At 38.2% G+C, this 24,049-nt stretch overlaps 1 protein-coding gene across 1 annotated transcript in view; it reads left to right on the top strand.

Annotated features, from left to right (window-relative positions):
• LOC144457639 (uncharacterized) overlaps positions 1 to 24,049 on the top strand; it is a 109,668-nt gene that overhangs the window by 83,364 nt on the left and 2,255 nt on the right. The gene's annotated exons all lie outside the window — the stretch shown is intronic.

Below are 24,049 nucleotides of genomic sequence, written 5' to 3' on the forward strand. Positions count from 1 at the left end.
AGTGACTTGCCCAGGGTCACACAGCCAGTTAGTGTCAAGTGTCTGAGGTCATATTTGAGCTCAGGTCTTCCTGACTCCAAGGCCGGAGCTATTTACTGCCACCTCACTGCCCTTAAGAGCATTAAGTCTTTCAGAATGTTTAATAAATACAAATACAGCCTTGAAAATAAACACTAGTCCTTGTGCCCAAGGCCTAAAAGAAACCAAGGTAGGCTTACCTAATGAAAATCAAGCAGAAGTGTTTAAAGGTTCAGCCTTTGATGTTAGCTCCCTGATCTGTATTCACATAATTCTGTGTTTGAGGAAAGACCTGACATCACACAGCCTTGGACTGTCTCACTTTGCTAGTTATTATATTCAATTAACCTCTTTGACTCTCAGTTTTCCCATTTTTAAAATGGGGATTGAGAAGCGGTATATAGTAAATAGAGTAATAGTAGTCAGTAGAGAGCTGGCTTTGGAGTCAGCAACATCCAGTTTTAACTACTGTAGTTCCTCACAAGTGAAAGATCGACCGCAAGAATGTAATCTTAACTGAGAGAATGTACTCTCCTTACTTCCACCTCTTGGAATACTTGATTTCTTCAATGACTCTGCTCAAGTGCCACTTTCCACAATGTTTCCCCCTGATCCCTCCAGTTACTTATAATCTCTTTCCCAGAATTACCTTAGATTAACTCTGTATATATTTTGTCTATGCTTATGCAACACTGTCTACCCTGGCTTTCACTGTGTGAAAGCCAAGTTACATTTCAGCCCTCCCTCAGGGTTCTCCAGTACTCTTAAGGTAGTTTGGGGTGTAAGTCTAAGCTTTCTGCCAAAGGCTCCAGCCCCTCACCAGTGATGTTCCCCAATTGAAGGGGTAGGTTTCTTGTACCCCAGTTCCATTTGGCACTAACAATCAGATTAGCTTTTATAAAGGAATATTTACTTCAAAAGTTGCAATCACAAATATGTAAACTTACTCTTCAACTCATGAGAGGCATAATTTCTCTCTCCCAACTCCTCAGTCTCAGGGAAGGAGAGGAGATTAGGTTCATAGTTTAGCTCAGCTCCTATGAAGCACATCCCCATTCCAAGTCCAACCTCCCCTCTCTCTCCTACATCCCCCCACCCCAATCAGCTCAAGTCCCAAGTGCCCTGAATTTCCAGGGCATTCCTAACTGTCAGCCTTCACCACCCCACCTTCACCATCTTGGCTCCGAGGCTGCTCATAGCTAGAACTCTAGTCTAAAACCGAACACCTAAAATGCAGTAGGACAAACAACATAGAACATAATAAATACCTCCAGGTCCATTCCTCCCAGATGACGTAAAAGGGGCGGGCAGGGGTGGGGAGTCTTTCCCTTCCAGTTTGTGTTATGGTGCTGGCATTGTGGGTGAACTGTGAGATTCACCCTCTGGAAATAACAGTCCAGAGCAAGCAGGCAGAAAGAAAGACAGAGACTATCTCAATCTCACAAGTTTTAAAGACAGCCAGTCTTTGCCATAACAGCTCACATAGTAGGAGAGCAAGAGTGACTCCATCTTAGGAGATCTGAATATGTCCAACACCCTTAGAAGGCCTCATTGTTAAGCATGGGCTCCAAAGGCCTTTTATTTTTTTTTTGAGTGAGACAACTGGGATTAAGTGATTTACCCAGAGTCACACAGCTGGAAGTATTATGCACCTGAGGTCAGATTTGAACTCAGGTCCTCCTGGCTCCAGGGATGGTGCTCTATCTACTGTGCCACCTAGCTGCCCTTAAAGGCCTTATTACACTAATAGAAGAATATATTATCTTCCCCATTAGAATGTAAGCTCCTTGAGGGCAGCAACTCTCATTTTTGTGTTTCTTTCCCCAATGTGTAACAGTATCTGGCTCATAGCAAGTACTTCATTGGTGCTCATCCAATGATTGACCCAACTTTTCAGCACCCCAGACAGTTTTCTAGGACTGCACATTGCAGAGCAGGTGCTCATCTCCATTGCCAGAGGAGGGTGCCTCATAAGAAGTTCTCTATACCAATAAAATCACAAATTTAATTTTTTTAAAGGTGAGGGAGGGGAAATAGTAATTTCTACTACCTCCTTTACAGGGTTGTTGTAATAAAAAGAGTTTTGTAAATCTGTGAGATGCAACACATTGAAGTAGTTGAAAGAAAAGATCAGGGATCAAGAATAATTGTATTCAAGTCCTACCTTTAATATTCTCTAGCTGTGTGACTATGGGTAAGTAATGTAAATGCTGTTGGCCTCAGTTTCCTCATCTGTAAAATGGGAGAAGATGGACTAAATGGCCTTTAAAGTTTCTTCCAGATTTAAATTTATGATCCTGTGGCCTTAAGTGCTATAGAATTTGCAATGTTATGAGTTAATATACATAAAGCATTTTACAAATCTTACAGCACTATATAAATATTAGCTATTATTGTGATGGAGTTCAGTCATTTCAGTCATGTCCAACTCTTTATGACACCATTTGGGGTTTTCTTGGCAAAGATACTGGAGTGCTTTTCCATTTCTTTCTCCAGCTTATTTTACAGATGAGGAATGGGAGGCAAACAGAGTTAAGTGACTTGCCCAGGGTCACACAGCTAGATTTGAACTAAAGAAAATGAGACTTCCTGACTCTGGGCCCAGCACTCCATCCACTGCACCACCTGGTTGCCCCATTGTGATGGAGAGATAATTATGATATTTATTGTGGATTGTCCTTTGCATTCTCTTACTCAGTGGAAGAGAAACATTGGCAAATTATGTAGGACCAATACACATTATACAAACCAAATTTTTTAAATAAACTTTATTATTTTTTAACCTTTTTTGGCAAGGGGAATTGATGGACCTCTGAAACAACAAGATCCTTAGATAAACCTCAGTCCCAAGATTGGAAAAAAATACTCTAAAGCCTTTCCAGCTTACTTGCCCTTAGGGAACTAGTCTCATAGTGCTAGTCATGACCATATGGAGCCATGCCTCCAAAGATGGAGGCTCTCTTTTCCCAAGTGTTTCTTGTTTGCAAAGTCTCTCTCTCTCTCTCTCTCTCTGTGTCTCTCTGTCTCTCTCTCTCTCCCTCCCTCCCTCCCTTCCTCTCTCTCTCCCTCTCTCTCTCCTCTTTCTCTCCCTCTCTTTCCCCCCACCCCAATCCCTGAGTAAACTAGAGTATTTTCTCATGGTAACCTCCTATGTCCATGCAGCAAATATCTCCACTGACAATTTGGAGCTTGTGGTCTTGAAAAATAGTCTCTTCCTCACAATCTGCATGAGATAATTCTTAAAATGTACCTCAACGTAATCTAAGGATGCAATTACTGCTCTGGAAAAGTCAGGCTAAACTAACAGTGACAACATAGCAAGCATTGATGACAGTGCCATGTATTATTGCTGAGATTTAGAGCTCCCTCAGTCTTGTTTTTATCCATTATAAACCACCTTAGCATTTCTCGTGGCTTGATTTTATTTCATCTTATAATTATTAAGCTAAAATTTATAGTCCAATATCTATACCACACCTAAGAAGCCTCCATCGAGGCAGTTGTTTTTAGTTGCTTTAGGTAGGCAGAAAGACAGACAGATTGAGTATTTATTAAGTACTTATATTCCAGGCACTGTGCTAAATGCTGGGAATATAAACACGAGAGAGAGAGAGAGAGAGAGAGAGAGAGAGAGAGAGAGAGAGAGAGAGAGAGAGAGAGAGAGAGAGAGAGAGAGAGAGAGAGACTGCCCTCAAGGAACTTACATTCTAATAGGAGCAGTGATCGGTTTAAAAAAAAAAAAGTCCAGAGAGTCAGGAGCAAAGCCAAGAGAAAAGTGAGTATGGTTGGCTTGGATACTTCCTCAAATGTACATTCCAGGAAGGAACTCACCAATCAGAGGAGGAAACTACAGGGCAGAGACATCTTCCAAGATGAGTAGGCTGCTAGAGTAGAGGTGAAGAAGTCTAGACAGTCTGGAAAAGAGCCAGCTGGAAAGGACCTTACAGATCATGTAGTTCAACCCTTCATTTTCCATATGAGGTAACTGAGAGGTTAAATAACTTACTTGCTCAAAATCACACAGGAAGTAAGGGGTAGAGCCGATATTTAAACTCACGTCCTCTGACTCCAAATGCAGCAGTTTGTAAACAGAGATGTTGTCTTTCTAAAGAAGATCCAGACATTTCAATGAATTGACAACTGGTCATCTGGTTAAAAAGATCAGAAAGCACTAGTAAGCTTTATTTCTTAAAATAGAGACTGTAATTTAAAAAGAGGTCTCCACTAACATTTTCCCAAAGGCTGAAACTTGGCACATGAGTGGCCTCCGGTGTATTTTTGTAATTAACATTTAATTTGAATATACCTACACAGGGAAGACTTGGGTAATTTGCAGGTGAAAACTTAATTTCCTGGATCCCCTAGAGACCAATATGTCTAAATTGCTATCTTCGCTAGTCTTTTTCACCATCCTGCCATTACTGACTCCCCACTCCATATACCAAAGGATATGGAAAAGAAACAGGGAGATAAAGAGCTAGACAACAGTAAGGTACATCAGAGCCTTTCCCAGAATAAAATCTGGAGAATATTGATTGAGAAACAAATATTTGGTGACTACTCTGAATATTTTCTTCCACAGCAAGTTGAAAAGGAAGTTTACTGACAAAAAAGGATGAGAGAAAACATGAGGATTCCCTATAACCTTGGGTTGAAATCTGAATTCAGTCTTGTCACTGTGTGATTCAGTTTATTTGTACCAAAATGTGACTTTGTGTTTTGAATGCAAAAAGGATTACTTAAAATATTCCAAAGGCATGTTATATCTAAAACACTCTCTGAAATCAATATCTCAGAATTTTAGTGTGAATTGGAAACATATTCATTAAATTCTCCTTTGGGTGAATCCAAATATGCTTATTAATGGGGAAATGTCTGCTTTACAAAATACATTCTCAACAATTTATAGAATACTAAACCTTAATGTGACCCTCTTGTTCCCAACTGATATATTATTAATGATTCTTAATGCATAGGTGGAATCATGATGGATATTCAATTAATTTGGGTTGCTTCTGGGATATTCCTTCTAAAATGTCATCTAATTCTCCAGATCAGAGCAGACCTATATTGGAGTTTTGAAATTGGGAACCCATCATTTGGGGTCTTTCCAATGTCAGAGATCCCCAGACTGTTTTATGGAGCTTTTATTCCTTTCTAAGAATATATTTAAAACTTCAGTGGATGGCATCCATTGTTATTAATATAGAAAGAAAAATAAAAAATAAATTGAGTCTATAGGGCCTTCTCTGTGTTTGGACTAAGACATTTTCCTAATCTGATTCCATTCTTTAGTTTATTTGTTACATTTCTCCTGAGAGGAGAGAAGTAAAAGAAAGCTCTTTTCACCTTCCTCTTAACAGAACTGCTATCTTTAGAGGCAATGAGAACAGAATCTAGTCCTAGGGAAAATCCAAGCTAGATGTTTCCGAATTGGTCACATAAAGAGAAACAATTACACAATACAGTCTAATATCCACTTCCTCCCTCCCTCTTTCCAGGCCAGTCTTGACTAAGAAGTATAGTAGTAATATATAGTAATAGTAATGTCACCTTGTTTCATAATGCTCCCTGGTGTTTCCCAGACCTTGGTCAGAGAGAGCTTCCTTCCCTTAACCTCGCAATGTATTTTATATCTATTCTAGCCTCAATTTAAAATAAAGAACAGGTAACTTCTCATGGGCATGGTATTGTGAGGAAGAGAAGGAATCAGTTATGGATTTATACTGTTCAGCAAAAAATTAATTTCTAATCAAACTATAATGCCATCAGGGCAGCTAGGTGGCACAGTGGATAGAGTGTCAGGCCTGGAGTCAGGAAGACTCATCTTCATGAGTTCAAATCTAGCCTCAGACACTTACTAGCTCTGTGACCCTGGACAAGTCACTTAACCCTGTTTGCCTCACTTTCCTAATCTGTAAAATGAACTGCAGAAGGAAATGGCAAACCACTCCAGTATCTTCACCAAATGGGGTCACCAAGAGTCAGACGTGACTGAAAATGACTAAACAACATCAACAAATAATGCTATCAGATCTCAGAGTGACTATTGCCCATGAAATTCCATTAAGATTTTGACCAGTGACTATTTTATTTCTCTTCTCTTAAGTGTTTGAGTAATGATAGCCCAGAGCTGCAATTAGAATTTTTGATATCCGCACAAAATAGAATCCCAAATCAACTTTTTTTTTTAAAGACAATTACAGTTGATGGAGCAACGAGAGAACCGGAGACACTGAACCTCATAGGCAGAGACCAGAAAACCTTGGCTTTTAAATTGAGTAAGCTATGTGGTAAAGGGAAGAGAGAGGAAAAGTAGAGAGTAGGGAGAAATTCACCCAGTGAGTAGTCAAAAGTGGAAGAGGGAGAGGGAGAAAGCTTATCATCTGGTAATTTCTGATTTTGATTACTTATTCTTGTTAACAGGATGCTGAATTCAGTTCTTTCTCAAACCTTAGGTTTATAAGTGGTATTAGCACCCTCTAAATTTTAGTGCCCTGGGACAGATCCCTTAATACCCTGACCTAGTTAATATAGCTGTGCTTACATGTAATCAAAATAATCTGTTTATTAATTTAGCGAGGGAAGGGATGGGAAGGACATTTTGTTGTTTTTGTTGTTTTGCAGGTAAATAATCAAGCATTCAACTGATTTTTTTTTCAGCCCTATCCATTGACATCATTGTAAGCAGAGCTGTAACTCAGGCTGCCGGGGCTACATGCAAGTCTTTGTATTTTTGCTCCACCCAGACTTGGACACCTAAGATATCCTTACTATGGGTCTGTCCTGAGCTGGGCAGAATTTGCAGCTAACAACTGCAAAGACAATAGGAGCAGGGCAACAACCAATAGTCAAGAAACCACCCTAAGTCCTTATATTAAGTACCTTAAAAAAGATAAAAATCCCAATGCAGTGCTTCCCTATTTCCAATGGATCTCTCAAGGTTCTTGACACTCTTCCTGAGAGGCAGCATGGCATAGTGAGGGGTAGCCTGGGCATAGGAAGACTTGAATTGGAATCCTACTTAATTCACTTACTACCTCTGGGATCCTGGACAAGTCTCTTTTATTTCTCTGACTCTCAGTTTCCTTCTCTGTAAAATAGGAATAATAGTGGTACCTATCTCACAGAATTACTGTAAGGATTAAATGAAATAATGTATGTGAAGTACTTTAAAAACTTTAAAACTGTGTCAACAATTATTATTGTTGTTGCTATTGTTGTCATTTTTATTTTAAATATCAATGCCTAATATATTCCTACCGAACTATCACAGATCTACTTGGAACTTTAGCCCTGCTAAAGAACTGAATTATTCTGGAAACAAAGAACAATTTTCAGTCAAATCAATCAATCAGAGGGAGGAAGGGAGGTACCTTGGTTTCTGCTAGCCAGAATGAGATATAGTTGTTTAAAAAAAAAATTTCTAAAAGCAATTTCCTTAACATATATAGACATAGGGTTCCATTTCCTGCCTGGGTTATAAAACACAGTTTAAATCATTTGAGGTATCATTGTTAAGGACAGAAGAATTAGTATATTGGACCAGAACCATGTCTCATTTAATATAGTATTCTGTTTCCATGAGCAATTGTAGCAGATATGCCATGGGAAGACATGAATTTCGTCCTTGACATCAGCCTTCAATGCTAGCATGGGCTTATTTTGTTTCAGAAGTAAGTCAGTCAATAAATATGTAATAAACACCTACTGTGTGCCAGGCATTGTGCTAAACACTGGGGATTTTTAAAAAAAAGGCAAAATATAATCCCTGCTCTTAAGGAGCTCACAATCTAATAGGGGAGAGAACATTCAAATGATATATAAACAAGCAATATACAGGAAAAGCAGAAATAATCGATAGAAGGAAGGCATTACAATTGAGAACAAGAGGGAAAGGCTGGGATTTTATCAGGGACTTGAAGAGAAAATGAAGGAGAGAATTCCAGGTAGGGGAGACAGCCAATGAAAATGGAGGAGTAGTAAATTCCATTGTCGCTGGGTCCTAAAGCACGTGGACAGCAAGGGGGGCTAAATGTAAAGTATAAAAAGGCTGTAAAGGTAGAGGTAACAAGTTATGAAGGGCTTCAAACATAAAACAGAGGATTCTACATTTAATGACACTTATCTAATAGTGGGTCATGGTTATACCTGTGTTTTAGGAAGATCACTTTGACAGATGAATGGAGAATGGACTACAGTGGGAAGAGACTTGACGCAGGGAGACGAGCTGGCAGGCTATTGCAGTAGTCCAGGAATGAGAAGATGAAGGCCTAAACCAGTTTGAGGGCAGTGGCAGATAGGGAGAGGGAGAGGGAGAGGGAGAGAGAGGAGGGAATGGGAAAGGAGGGGGAGGGGAGAGGGAGGAGGAGGGAGAGGAAGAAAGATAGAGATGGGGGAGGGAGAAAGAGGGAGGAAGATAGAGAAAAATGGAATGACAACAGATTATGATCAGATGAGGGAATTGTAGAGCTCATGAACATAAAAGTGGTGCATTTGTGGGTGATGGCAAGATCAAGAGTATGATCATCTTTGTATGTTGCCATGTATGACTCTCTTGCTAATGAAGTCCAAAGCGTTCTGCTCTTCAAACAGAAACCAGGCAGCCACTTGTTGTAAATGGGATATATTAGATGGCCACTGAAGTCCCTTCCCGCTCTCAAATTCTGTGATTCTGTGAATTTGTCCAAACCCATATGAGATCCTAGAATCTTAGCTCTGGATCTGGAAGGGACCACAGAAGTCATCTAATCCTGCTCATTCATTTTGGAGGACATTGAGGCCCAGATGATAAAGTGGTTTTGCCCAAGAAAAAGATTTTTTGTTAATCCATTTCTATAGTCCTGGATACTTCTCTCATATAAGTGTTTTATCCTGAGATGGTCCTCATGCTATGCTACCGCTTATATACCAATCTAGAGAATAACAAGTAATCAGGGAACCTATTCTCTTCTCCTTTTCAGACCCCTCCCCTCTGAGCAGACACACTCACTGCCTTTTTCCTTTGCATGGGAAACTTTCACCAAATTTCCTTTGTGCCAGATGGCCAACACGATTCCAGATGTACTTTGCTACTGTAGCTCTGTGGTTAATATAATTGAAACTCTTCCCTTCTCTTACTGTTTTGTGCTCAGTCTTTCAGCCAATAAATTGTGCTCCATGGCATCCTTCTTCACGCTCTCTCGATTTAAGGATTTTCTACATCAACTCTGACCTTGCTAGTAGACTTAATACAGTTTTTTAAGACTTCCTAGTCTTCATGAAATAGCCATAATGAGCTAAAACCTTGCTGATCAAATAATGTATTCTAAAAATCCCATTAGACCATTAGCTAATAAGACGTATGATGTTCATCTTGAGTAATGGAATTCCCAGATCTCAGAATTCCTCAGTGTCTTATATCATAATACAGTGAACTTGTTCTGTATCTAATTATGTTCTCTTATTTTCAAAATAACTTTTTTGTGGGTTAGTTATTTTGATATCTGAAAAAAAAATGACGCTAATTTGTTCCAGATTTGAGAAATTACTTAAAAGAAACCTATATTATTTTCCCAGCTGTACAAATTAAAAGCACTAATTATTTCTGTGCTAGTGAAGAACTTCTGCTATTACATGAAAGTTTTGTTAAATTTTATCTTACTTTTATTGATACCTTTCATTTTTATTTCATATTCATTTTGGAATATGTCCTTTCCGCTCCTCTATGAGGTGAGATATTCCTTGTAACAAAGAAAAAATATTCTAAAAGAAAAGGCAATAGAAACTATTCAGCAAAACCAACAAACATAACAACTGAGTCTAAAACCATTTGTTATATTTTACACGTAGCGTACCTCGCCTTTTGTGGAAAGATTTTACAGGACTCAAAACAAATCTGCTGAATTCGGGGAATAGCATGAAGGAATTGATCTTTTTTTTTAATTTCTAACTTTAAAAACAAATGAATCAGGTTTTTGGACCTCATGCTTCATTTTTCTGTATTCCAATATGGTCTGAATTTCTGACAGGTGGTCACAGACTGCCAGAAATCCCCTTTCTTTATATAACATTGAGTATAATTGATGCTAGAATATAGGCTTATCTCATACTTTAACCTGACAGCCTTTGCCAAAAGCAGAGGCCCCTGACTCCTGTCATCTATAGAGATTATTTAGTCCAAATCTCTTCCAGCTCCAAAATTCTATGAGTCTCTAAGTCTTGATGGTTACTTTGGTAGTTTGTAATTCTGTGCGCATCTTATGTAAGAGAATTCTGGTGAGCCAGGTTATTTTAAAAAAAAAAACCTTTTACCATGTTTTTCAAATGTAGAAGGTAAGAAACTAGCAAAAGATATATATTCCCAAATTGTACATGATCCTTTCCAAGAGATGTCTAAAGGTTTTATGACCCTGAACATTTCAAAGAAAAATTAACTTCATTGTGGTCTTTTAGGCAGCTAGGTGGTGCAGTGGATAGAGTGCTAGGAAGGCCCAGGTTCAAATCCAGCCTCACCATACTTACTAGCTATGTGACCCTGGGCAAGTCATTTAACCCTGTTTGCCCCAGTTCCTCATCTGTAAAATGAGCTGGAGAAGGAAATGGCAAACCACTCTAGTATCTTTACCAAGAAAATCCCAAATGGAGTCACAAAGAGTCAGACACAACTGAAAATAACTGAACAAATGGTCTATGAGCATTACAATTTCAGATGACCAATTGCCTCATGAAATTATCTGTCTTGTCACCTTTGGATACATAATAAAATCACCAATATCATCATCGTCATTATTATTAACATCATCATCATCATCATTATCTTACCAATGGGAGGGACATCTACTTTTGAGTTCATTAATATAGGGAACTAAAATTTGTGAGGACTCCCTCTACCAGAGTGACTCTACCAAAAACTTGTAACCTTAAGGATTTGATACAGGGGGAGGAGTGAGGGGCATGAACTGGAAGGCTAAGTGACATGTCCATGGTTATACATTAATTATGTTTCAGAGGAAGAACTGGAACCCATGTCTTCCTGACTCCAAGGCCAGATCTGTATTGACTACACCATGCTGCAACTCTATAATAATAATAATAGGTGACATTTATATAACACTTTAAGGTTTGCAAAGTGGTTTACAAATATTATCTCATTTGAGTGTCACAAAAACCTTAAAGGAAAGTACTATTGTTTGTGCCATTTTTTAATATGAGAGAATTTTAAAAATTTTAATATAACATTTTTTTAATTTTTAATATAATATTTTAATGTAAGGGAATTCCTTCATTCATAGGTTGTTATGGCCTTCAATAATTTATGATCACCTCATGGCCATCTTCTTTGTGATGAGCCTCTCAATATTTAGGTACACTCATATTCATAAAGTAGATACAGTTTATTGCTGAGATTATTTTTTCAAACCTTACTAGCATGGGAAGATCCGTTACTTTCAGTGACATCAAGTCTGAAAACCTAAAGTCACCTGATGCCACAACAAAACATTTGGAGTTGAAGATTGTATACATGCACATAGCATAATGTTTTCTATATATGAGGTGCTTAGTAAATGCTCAGTGAATAAATAAATAATTAATTAATTGATTCCCTCATATGGAATCAACTGTTCATACTTACAGCCATGGCTTCCTCCTAGACTCCTTTGTCATTTAAATCATGGGATATATTGGGTTTCTATTCAATATCTCTAGGTGTATACAAATCCACTATTAAACATGAAAAGAATCACCTTTACTTCAATTCTATGATCACTGGACAATTACTACTATAGTTATAGTTGATTCATGGCCATTCCAGCCCCTAGAGTGAAGGAGTTGAAAATAGTTAATTAATAGCTAAATCCCCTTAGCAACTGAGAGTGATTACCTTCCTGAGGATTTGAAAGGGAAGAATTGGGTTCAACAAGTAAAGAAAAGCTCCATTTGCAACTGTAATAAGCACCTCATAATCTGAAGCAAATGACAGTTAAAACATTTCACCTATCCAATGCCCTGGAGCTTTTGCCAAAGGAAGGTCACTGTTTAATGACACTTTAAGTCACTTTCTAGAACTAATGGCCAAAATAGGAAACAATAGACTATAGTAGCAATTTTAGAAAGTGAATGCGCAGAACACTGTGTAACCTACTTTGGAACTCAATAACATGTTAATTTTTTAAATTCTCTCACTCTGAAATCCTAACCTAAAAAAGCCCTCCCTCTGCCACATACTTTGGGGGCAAACCTGCTAGCACTCAATTTCCTTTGCTATACATTAAAACATACATAAATAAAATGGGGAATAATTAAATCATTGGATAATATATATTAAGGGCTTTTCATATGCATGACCTTGGGCTAGTACTGTTAAGGTTTCCGATCTCAAAGTCAACACTGAAATAAATCTCAATTATTTTCAATGTGTTGAAGATATTCATATCCCTCAATGCTACAAGGCAGGGATAGAAAATGAGGCAACTGGAGGGGAGAAAAACTTTTTTCTTAACAAAAACATTGGTCTTTCTATTCTCCTCCTCCCCAAAGTTTTCCTTTTAGATATATTTCAGTGGACTTGAAACAGAGTCCCTTATCTTTTATTCATAAATTGAATTGGAGCTTTGTTTTCTATTCCTTAATGGAAGCAAAATGGCAATGTGGTAGAGTGGAAAGAAACCTCTAGTTTGGGAATCAAAGGATCTTGTTTCAAGTCTCAGCTCTTTCACTGTGACAGGCAAGTCCCGTAACCTCCCCATCTTCAGTTTCCTCATCCATAAAACAAGGGAATTGGACTAGATAATCACTGAATTCCCTTCCAGTTCTATAGCTAAGAAACTACTCAATAGGTTTCTAGACCTGGAATCGAGAGATGTAGGTTCAAATCCCTCATCTGACATTTAACTGAGACATAGAAAAGAATTTAATCCCTCTGAGCCTGACTTTCACTATTTGTAAAACAGAGTTGATAATATCTATAGTACCTTCCTAACAAGATTGTTGTAAAGCTCAAATGACGTCATGAATATAAAGCATTTAATAAAGTATTTAATGGGAAACCGTCTTGCCATTTGAAGCATCCACCTTACTGCCTTCTCTGACAGTCGCTTTGGTCGATGAGCTCTTATAGACCCCCGGCTTCAAAAAGTCACTCTAAAAGGAATCACAAAGATGTAGGGTTGAAAGGGACTGCTAGAATTCACTTAGTTCACTTCAGCAGCCTCAGGCAGGACCACACAGAATCTATTTTATTTCTCAAGTCTCTAGAGAAAGGGATTCTACAACCTCCCTGAGCAGTTCATTTTAATGTTTAACAGTCCTTACTGGCTTTCTTGGGTTTTAACCAAATCTCTCAAGCCCATTTTCTCCTGCTCTGTCCTCAATGCAGACAGCCAACAGTCCCCCACAAATAAGAATGTAGCTAAGTCATCACTCGACTTTCTCTTTGGACTCAGTAATAACAATTCATTTTACCTTTCCTCATTGATCTCCTTTTCCAACACTTAAATCATCTTACCATTTTTTGGGCTTCTTTTCAAAGTTGTTTCCAAGTTCTTAATTTCCTTCTCTGGAGCCCACAGTTTTAGTATACATATAACTAGTAAGTATTTAGTTAGGATTAAATAATAATTGCTCCATATTTTTTCCTATCTATGTCTTATAGTGGCATATCAAGTTGTGTGTGTATGTATGTTTTAACTATAGTGCTGTATTGTAGATTTGAATCAGCCTGTTAGCTTGGTCTTTAAAAAAAAAAACTAGACATCTGCACATTGCATTCCCGTCTTGTACTTTTGCACACTACCAGCCCTCCACCCAGCTCACGCCCGACATAATATACTATAAACAGCCTGCCAATTTTTCAAAGTTGGACATGTGTATATATAGGAGCACTGAGTTGCAATATAAGAACTTCCAAATGGACTTTTTTTTTTAAGAAACCATAGCACCAATTAAAATGGCTACAAGATTTTTCCCCCTGTTTTCTACAAAGATAATGCTTATTATATAGGCTCCATTTCCTCTCTACTTCATTTTGGCAGAATTTTCCATTTGTCTTGTTTTTCCAGCAAAATTCTGGCAGAAGGAGATCTGAAAAAAGCTGTATAATACTAAGGCGAAAAGTGTGCCAATTTAGTTTGGCATCTGCTTGATTAGAAATGAATCTGGAGCTGTATGTGTGTTTTTGGCTATTTCTGCATGAATGCTATTTAAATCCCAGGTTTTCTTTTTTCAAGAAGAATTTTAAAAAATGATTACAACACATGAAGTCTGCTATTTGTAATTCATTAATCTCTCTGAAGGCCTCTGCTCCAGAAAGAGAGTAACCGAAAGTAACCTTATTTGGCATATGTTGTATGCTGCAGCTTGTCCAGTTACCATGTCCAGAAGATAATAATCCCCACAGAGTTTATTGTCCTGGCAAGTGGACTTTCATTGCTTTAAGCAGGAGAAACATCATTTAAAAAACAATCCAACTTAATCAGTAGAACTTAGGAAAAAATAACCCTGGTCCTACAAGAGTGTTCTCCAAAAAGAAAGCAAACTTTGAGGCTCCCTTTCCCCTCTGACTAGACCAGCACTTCATGGTTTTACACTTGCAAAGTGAGCCTCTGTTTAATGATTTTCAAATATTGGGAAAAGGAAGGATTAAAAATCTACTAGATTCGAAGATGGAATAGAACACGTATCAACTTAGATCATTAGTTATTCTACATTGTTTGTCATGGGGCTTAGCTGGTAACTTGAATCCAACTCTTCCTGACTGCAAAGTCTGCATATCAACTACACTGTTCTGCCTCTCATTTAAATTTCAAAACTGCTAAAAACAACTTAGATGATTAGTCAAATCATCCTTGTACCCATTTGGAGATGAAACTTAAAGGACAACAAATAGATGTGAAATGGTACAAATCTACCAATATTTCTATGATGACCTAGTCTCATCCATATGATAGAATGAGGAACTCTTAAACTCCATTACCATAGTACTCAGTGTTCTATATGAAGAAATAGGAATGGCACTTAATAATATTAAGTCTGGATGGACAACTGAGCCTGGACAAATATACACAAAAAAGAAGAGATGGAATAAATATTCAGAATGAGATATATTTCTGGACATAATGTGAGAATTTGATTTTACTACATATTTGTCACAAAGATTTTATTTTTCTCTCTTTTTAGCATTAGGGGAAGATGAGAAGGAGAGAAAATAAATGTTTAATTAAACATTAATATAATGCTTTTTTATATAAAAAGCTTTCTTTCTTTTTGAAGTATACTCTTGCAGGACCAAGGTTACTTTTTCCTAAGTTCTACTGATTAGGTTGGATTGTTTCTTTAATGTTGTTTCTCCTGGTTAAAGACAACCAAAGTCCACTTGCCACTTGGACAATAAACTCTGTGGGGATTATTATCTTCTGGACATAGCAATACAGATAAAATGCTTATTTTTGTACAACATTTACATGCACACATATATGCATATATATATATATGAAACTTATGGTGGAGATGACACAATTTTTAAAACCCTTATGGACTGATTTTCAAAACAATTCAAAGAGGAATTTTTCAAAAGAATAGAAAAGATTCTCCCTTACTTGCTTCTTAACCTTCTGAATCCTGTCTTTCAACCTCAGCACTTAACTGAAACATCTTTCCTCAAAATAACTAATGGTCTCTAATTGCCAAATCTGATAGTCTTTTCTTAATCTTCTTCCTTTTCAACAAAACAACTCTGCAGACTTTGACACTGTTAGCCACCCTCTCCATTCTTTCCTCTCTGGGTTCTCATGGCATTGTTCCCTCTTGGTTCTACTTTGCTGGATCATTATCCGGGCCCCTCCTCCTAACTCTAAGTATGCCTCAACTCTCTATCCTGGACCTTCTTTCCCTTCCCTTCCCTTCCCTTCCCTTCCTTCCCTTCCCTTTCTGTACTCTACTTTGTGACCTCATTAGCACCAACAGATTTAATTATGATCTCTATGGAGATAACTCACAGATCTATATACCCAACCCTAGTCTCTCTTTTGAGTTCCAACCCTGAATTTAGGATTGGATATCCCAAAGGCTTCTCAAACTTATCATGTCCAAAATAGAACTCATCTCTCTTCCTCTCCACTCACTGCTCCCCCAAAAAAAACCCACATTCGTTTTCTGCACTTCCCTTTATCTGTTGATAATACCACCATTCCTCTAGTTGCTGAAGTTTGCAACCTTGGTGTTATCCTTGATTCTTTACTCTCTTCAACCCTATAAATCCAAATCTTGTTATCTCTAACTATACAACATCTTTTGCATATGCCCCTTCTCTTTCCTCACTCACTAGTTCAAGTCCTCATTATCTCTTGTCTGGACTATTGCAATAGCATCCTAATTGGCCATCTACTTCAAGCATCTTCCCATTCCAATCTGTCTTCTACACAACTGCTAAAGTGGTTTCCCTAAAGTACATGTCTGACCATATTACTGCCCTACTTAAGGAGCTACAATGGCTCCCTATTGCCTTTGGCAATATGAACACCTTCATTTGGCTTTGAAAGCCCTTCACATTCTGGCTTTAACCTACCTTTTCATTCTTGTTGCACATTATTTGCCTCTTACACTGTGTAGTCCAGCTATATTGCTCTTCTTCCTCTTCCTCACTCATAATGCTTTTATACTAGCTATCCCTCAAGTCTGGAATGCACTCCCTCATCCCACCCCACCCCTAAACTATTAGAATCCCCTATTTCCCTCAAAAATTAGTTCAAATTCCATCTTCTACATGAAGCTTTTCCCAATCTTCACAAATACTACTGCCCATTCCACTTCTACGCTCACCAGTAGATAAAATATCCACACCAATGAGATCATGGATACCACAAAGAATTGAGGAAATCTTTATTATCATTATAGTTGCGAATTTTTTTTTCTATTTAAAGGAATATATATGTGTTCTCTCTGCTTAGCTTTGCCTCATTAAGTTTAGGTATCATAATAGAACATGGCTCAGACTGTCCGCTGGTTCAGGGATTAAGGGATAACTCTTTGATAGTTATATAAATAACTATGTACCAAACCACTACCCTTCAGCCTTCCTCAGCACGCCACCTATTTTCTTCAAGGTTAAAGCCTGTTAATTATCACCCAATTGTGTATCAAATTTTATTATACTCTGAACTGACTCCCCTTTGCACAAATATATGTATTGTTTGGGAATAAGCGTTTTTCAAAGAAATGTTAAGCTTAGGAAGAAGTTCCTAAGGACTCCAAGTAAGCCTTCTCTCTAGACTCCTCCTTTGCCTTCTCCATGATTTCCTGCACCTTCTAGGGTAAGGGCTAGCTCAGGGGTGGGTAACCTGTGGCCTTGAAGCCACATGTAACCCTTTAGGTCCTTAAGTGCAGATCCTAGGACCATATGTGGCCTCAAGACTGCAGGTTCCGCACCCCTGAGCTAGATGATTATACACTTGAGGTTATCCATTTATGAAAGGGAACCTCTGAGCACAGGTGGTTTTCTTAATTCTATATCTTTTGAAAGGAATCATCTTAATATCTCTGCTTTTCTGGGTTCCTCTTGCTATTCAATACTCATTTTGCTTCTGCTTCTCTGCCTCTCTCTCAAAGAAAATTATCTTCAAACTGGAAAGGATGGAACAATCATAGTTAAGAGAGATTTGAATCCTTGGATAATTGAGGAGACAGCAAGAGAGCACTAGCTTCTCTAAATGAGGTCAAGTCACTGAGTTTGACTGAATTTCTTTACCTGCAGAGAAAGAATTTGGAGAGTAATACCAAATTTGGTATTTCTTGATGAAGCATGGAACACAAGACAGACACCAGAATGTTATCCCAGTTTTTAAAAAAGATGGATTCTGAAAATTGATAATCTGTTGATCTTGATGTCAGTCCCCAGCAAAATTTAAAGATGATTTATTAAATAGCCAGCCCTCTGAGAGTAATTACTAGAAGATATTAAGAGTTGACTAGTTATGCCAGATTAACTCAGTTTCCTTTTTTTGATAATGTTACTAAATCAAGGGAGTGTTAGATACCGCTGGAATTCAAGAAGATATTTCCCATAGTCCCTCATTATATGATATTGTATACAAGATAGGAAAATATGGTATTTGTTTGTACAAGAGGTTGGTTATTGAATTTTTGGACCCTGCTAAGGTCTCAAAGGACAGCTAGGGGGGTGTGGTAGATAAAGTGCTGGGCCTAAAGTCAAGAAGATTCATCTTGCTTGGTTTAAATCTGGCCTCAGATACTTACTAGCTGTATGACTCTGGGCAAGTCACTTAACCCGTTTTCCTCAGTTTCCTCATTTGTAAAATGAGCTGGAGAAGGAAATGGCAAACCACAGCAGTGTTTCTGCCACGAAAACCCCAAATGGGGTCATACAGAGTCAGACATGACTGAAAAATGACTCAACAATAACACAACAGGGTCTCAAATGATGGAGAATTTGGCAAGGATTCCTGGGCAAGAAAATAGAAGGACTCTTTGTTCACATAAAGAGAAGAGATAATGTAACTTCTCTTTATCACTGAGTGGCTCAGAAGCTTTTTTTGTGAAGCCTGTTGTTAGGAGCTGGGGTGGGGATGGGAATGACCATCAGCATAAAATCTGGTTTTTCCTCAGAAGGAATCACAAAGCTTGGTCTTACTTAAATGCTTAAATGTCTTCAGGGAATGTGGTTTGAGAAGGATTTCTTTGGGTTTTTGTTGGGAATGTCTGTTGAATAAAAAGAAAACCTATCCATTTAAAAATATTTATTATAACTCCAAAGTTTTATATAGTTTTAATCAACATATTTATTGAGGACCTGCGTTGTATTTAAAACTATGCTCTGGTGGATAAAACAGAAATAGAAGATCCACATCATCCTATTCACATCTCTGTCCTCAAAGAGCTTACAAGTTTCTTGGAGAGACAAGACTAACATACATGGTATAATTTGTATTTGGTTTTGGACCTAAAATTTTATCAGCATAAAGAACTCCTGTACATTTCTGGTTCATCCACAATTTATAATCTTAGAAAGTTGCCTGGTACACTGACATGTTAAATTACTTGCCAAAGGTCATAAAATTAGCATATGTCAAAAGCAGGACTTGAACCCACATCTTCTCAAGTGAAAGACCAGCCCTCCATTTAGTATACCATTCTGCTTCAAAGCAGTATGGACTAAACTGTGTAGTGTAAATTGTAAGTGCTATAGGTTCAAAGGTGAGAGAGGATTACTGTAGGCCAAAATAATGAGGGAAGGCTTCCTAGAGGAGACAGGATTTATAAGTTTTATATAAATTTCACACGAACTTTTAGATTCAGGTTTGTTTGTGGGTTTTTTTTCCAGAAATTTCTCTGAAAGATCAGAGTTTTTATGTTAATTACTTCCCAGAAATTATGCTCTAAAGTGACCAGCAAAGATTAGAACCCATAACTCTTAGAATTCAATACTTAGTCAAACTATCCAATGTTCCACACACTTTTTATTCCCAGGATGCTCTCATACTTATTTTCTTTGTGAGCCAACCCACAGAAATGCAAAGATCTACTGGAAAACAGAATCATTATAAAATGTACAATTTATTTTGCTAAAAAAGAAAGAAAAGTCATCCCATCTCTGGATGAAAATCTACTGGCATTGCCAGTCATCATAAAAAAATGCTCATGCAAAGAAAGCACTTTATTTCTGTCAGGTATCCTTTTTACATGTGTTTCATATCAGACATTAAGGAAGGTTAACTGAAATTTAAAGAAAACATTTGCCAGATCTGCAGTGAGTCCTCCAGCACATCTGGGATCCTCTGTAAAAAATTAAGTCAACATCCTGGACTCTCAGAATGGCCAACTTATTAAATGATTTTGCAGGAACCACTGCTTTTGCAAGCCATAAGACAAGCCAAAGTCTAGAAGAAGCTTTTAGAACTCTGGACCAATTAATAGAGTTTTGTCCCATCATATGAGGAAAACAGTAGGCATCTAACCCACATATGACATTTTTAAAAAATAAAAATGTAGAAAATTATACCATTCCATTCAACAAAAAATAATTAAACACATAAGACCTTGTGCTAGGCACTGGTGATACAAAGATAAAAATCAAACAAATGTGCCCTCAGGAAACTTACGTTCTACTGCAGGAATTATGGAGCATGGAGATAGAACCTAAACTAAACCTCAGTGATATACAGAGCCACATAACTAGACTTTCTTCTTTAACAAGGAAAAAAAATTTAATTAGGTATATGTGCCCATAATCATATCTAAATTCTTTTGGTTTTCTCCTGATCTATGACACCTTTCTGTTAATATCTGTGGGCAAAAAAGCTAAGTGACACTTTTCACTTAGGCTGATTAAAAGCACCCACTACCTTTTTCTTTTTCCTATAAAGCCCTGCACTGGGAATTTTTTTCCAACCCAGACATGGTCTAGCAGTAATCAATCACACATGGTCTGTTTCTCTCATCTAAACCCATATTTTTCCCAAGTTCCACAAGACCCAAGTCACCACTCCTAGGCAGATGTTCATCTGAACAAGGCATCTTAGATTGGTTGAAGGAAAAACAGTGGGGAGTAGGGTGGGGGTGTATAATACAAAATGATCCAGAGCCAGTATTCCTGTTGCCTTGAAGATGTGCCTACATAGATAAACCAGTTTAAAGACTTTTGTGGGGAGTGTCTTCTAGGTAGGATTTTGTGTATGAATACAATTGGACCTGAAGGTGAATATAATAACAATAATGATAAATTGCATTTAAGTAGCACTTTAAGGTTTAGATCATAAATTTAGAGCTAGAAGGGACCCTTGTAAGAGAGGCCCTCACCATCACCTTTTGCCTGAACTATTATAATACCCTTCTGGATAGTCCCAAGTCAATCCCTACTCCAGTCCCAGCTTCCATTCTTCTTGACCTCTCTGCAGTCTTCAACATAGTCAATCCTTGTACGCTCTTCTTTCTAGGTTTTCATGACACTGCTCTCTGTTGGTTTTTTTCTCCTACCTGTCTGACCAGTCTTTCTCAGTCAACTTTGCTGGATTATCATCCAAGTCATTCCAACTAACCATGGGTGCTCCCCAAGGCTCTGACCTGGACTTTCTTATCTTCTCTTTCTAAACTTATTTTGCTTAATCTCATCAACTCCCACAACTAAATAGATAGAGTTCCAGGTCTGGAGTTAGGAAGATTCATCTTCCCAAGTTTAAATCTGACTTCAGATACTTACTAATTGTATCACCCTGGGCAAGTCACTTAACCCTGTTTGCCTCAGTTCTTCATCTATAAAGTGAATTGGAGAAGGAAATGGCAAATCATTCCAGTATCTTTGCCAAGGAAACCCAAAATAGGGTCATGAAGAGTTAGATGCTACTGAAAATGACTGAACAACAATACAGGAGACCCTAAGATCTATTTATCTGGCTTATCCTCTTTCTTGACTTCTAATCTTGCATCTTCAATTGTTGTTGAACATCTTTAACTGGTTGTCCCATAGGCACCTTAAAATTAGCATGTCCAAAACTAAAGTCATTGTCTTTTCCCCCCAGACCCTCCCCTCTTCCTAACTTTATTATTCTCCCACTCAAGTCAACAATGCTCGAAACCTAGTGTCATCCTCAACTCTTTTTTCTTGCTCACCCACACACACACCCACATCTAATCTATTGTTAAGTCTTGTCAAATCTACTTTCATGTTTCTTGTATACACCCCCTTTCTCTCCTCTCACACAGCTGCCATTTTGGCTCAGGCCCTCATCATCTCGTGGCTAGACTATTGTAATGGTCTTCTAAATAGTCTCCCTGTATTATTACCACTCCGGTCCATGCCTACATTCAGCTGCCAAAATGGTCTTCCTAAAGTTTGGATCTGTCCACCTCCCCTCTTCAATAAATTCCAAAAGCTCCCACATACCTCTAGGGTCAAATAGAAAATCCTTACTTTGGTATTTAAAGCCCTTCACAACCTGGCATCTTTTTACCTTTCCAATCTTTCCATATTTCACTATCCTGCCCATACTTTTTATCCAGTGTCACCAGCCTCATTATTTCTCCAACACAATACTCCATCTCCAGAATTTGTTCCTTTTCACCATCTGCTCCCCATGCCAGGAACTCTCCTTCACATCTCCACATTCTGGCTAACCTGGATCATTTTAATTCTCATTTCAAATCTTGCCTTCAGTAAAAGGCCTTTCTTAGTTCACCTCAGTGCTAGTGCCCACCCGCTGAGATTATCTCCAATTTATTTTACTATCTCCAATGTATCTTGATGCAGATTACCTCCAATATGTCTTGTTTGAACATAGTTGTTGGCGTGTTGTCTCTCCCATTAGAATGCAAGCTCCCTCATGTCAGGGACTGGTTTTGCTTTTCTTTGTATCCCCATAATTTAGCACAGGAGCTACCAGATAATAAGTGCTTAATAAATGCTTGTTGACTTGACTAATTGATTTCCCTGTATCTAGTGTCTGTCTGCTCCAATCCATCCCTCTCACAGCTATCAAAATGATTTTCCTAAAGCTCAGGTCTGACCATGTCCCTCTCCCACCTTTAAAACAAAAATTAACTCTTGGATTTGGCATTTGAAACCCTTCACAGTCTGACTCCAACCTGTATTTCCAGGCTCATAATGTATCACTCTCCCTCACACGTTCTATAATTCTGTCAAATTTACCTTCTAGCTGTTATGGGTACCTAAACTTGCAGTTCCCAGTCTTTGCCTTTGCATAGACTATTTCCAGTTTCCCTCTCACCTTTACCTCTCAGAAACCCCAGCTTCCTACAAAGCTCAGTTAAAGTCCCGCCTGCTTCAGAATGTCTGTACTGATTCTTCCAGTGGCCCTTTTCAAATCACTGTGCTTTTTTTTTTTTGCATATATCCTATATTTACATTTCTGTGACCATGTTGCTTCCCTTATTAATATGTAACTTTCTGGAAAACAGAGGCTGTCCCACTTTTGTATTTGTATCACTAGTGCCTGGCACAGTGCCCAGTACATATTGGGCCCTTAATGAACGCTAATTGATAGAACTCACACTTATACAGCACATTAAGTTTTATAAAGTACATACATGATTTCATTTGCTTTTGTGAGGTATATGCAATAATCGTCTCCATTTTAAAGATGAAGGAAGTGAGGGGATCAGGAAAGACTTCTCATAGAAGGTAGGATTGAGGCTGAAAGTTGAATGAAGCCATCGAGTAGACATAAGAGGGAGAGAATTCCAGGTCTGCAAGATGGTTAGTGAAAATACCTGATGTCAGAAGAGGAAGTATCTTGTTCAAGTAACAACAAGGAGGCCAATGTCACTGTGCTGCAAAGTGCATGACAGTATCGTATGAGAAGACTAAAAAGGTAGGAGGAGGTGAAGTTGTGACAAGTTAAACAGAGAATTTTACATTTGATCCAAGAGGTGTGGATCAAACTGGATTTTATTAATGGTGGTGGGGCAGGAGGTGACATGGTCAAATCTCCATTTTAGGAAGATTAATCTGACAATTGGAATAGGAAGAAACTTGAGGAAGGGAAACCTACTAGCAAGATGTTATAATAGTCTGGGTAAGAGATGATGAGGGCCTACACCAGAGTGGTGGCAGTGTCAGAGGACAGAATGAGGTATATAGGAGAGATGTTAGGAGGGTAAAATGTACAGGCCTTGGCAACAGATTGGAAGTGAGAGGTGAGCATGAAGAGTTCAAGATGCCACCTAGGTTTTGAGTCTGGGTGACTAGGATGATAATGGTGCCCTGGAAAGTAATAAGAAAGTTCAGAAATGAGGAGAGTTTGAGAGCAAAGATAATTAGTTTAGTTTTAGACTGTTGAGATTAAGATGTCTATGGCATATCCAGTTTGAGAGGTCTAATAGGTAGTAGGAGATTAGGAGACAAGTGAGACCTGGATAAGTAGATCTGAGAATCTACAGCATAGGGAAGATAATTGCATCCATTCAAATTAATGAGATTTCCAAGAGAAATCACGTATAAAGGGAGAAGAGAAGACAATCCAGGGCAGAACTCTTGGGAGCATCCACCTTGAGCGTAATTTAGATGAGTGCAAAGGAGACTGCG

This window comes from Phascolarctos cinereus, unplaced genomic scaffold (assembly GCF_003287225.1).
Source record: "Phascolarctos cinereus isolate Bilbo 61053 unplaced genomic scaffold, phaCin_HiC Scaffold_5;HRSCAF=322, whole genome shotgun sequence".
Classification (NCBI taxonomy): Eukaryota; Metazoa; Chordata; class Mammalia; order Diprotodontia; family Phascolarctidae; genus Phascolarctos; species Phascolarctos cinereus.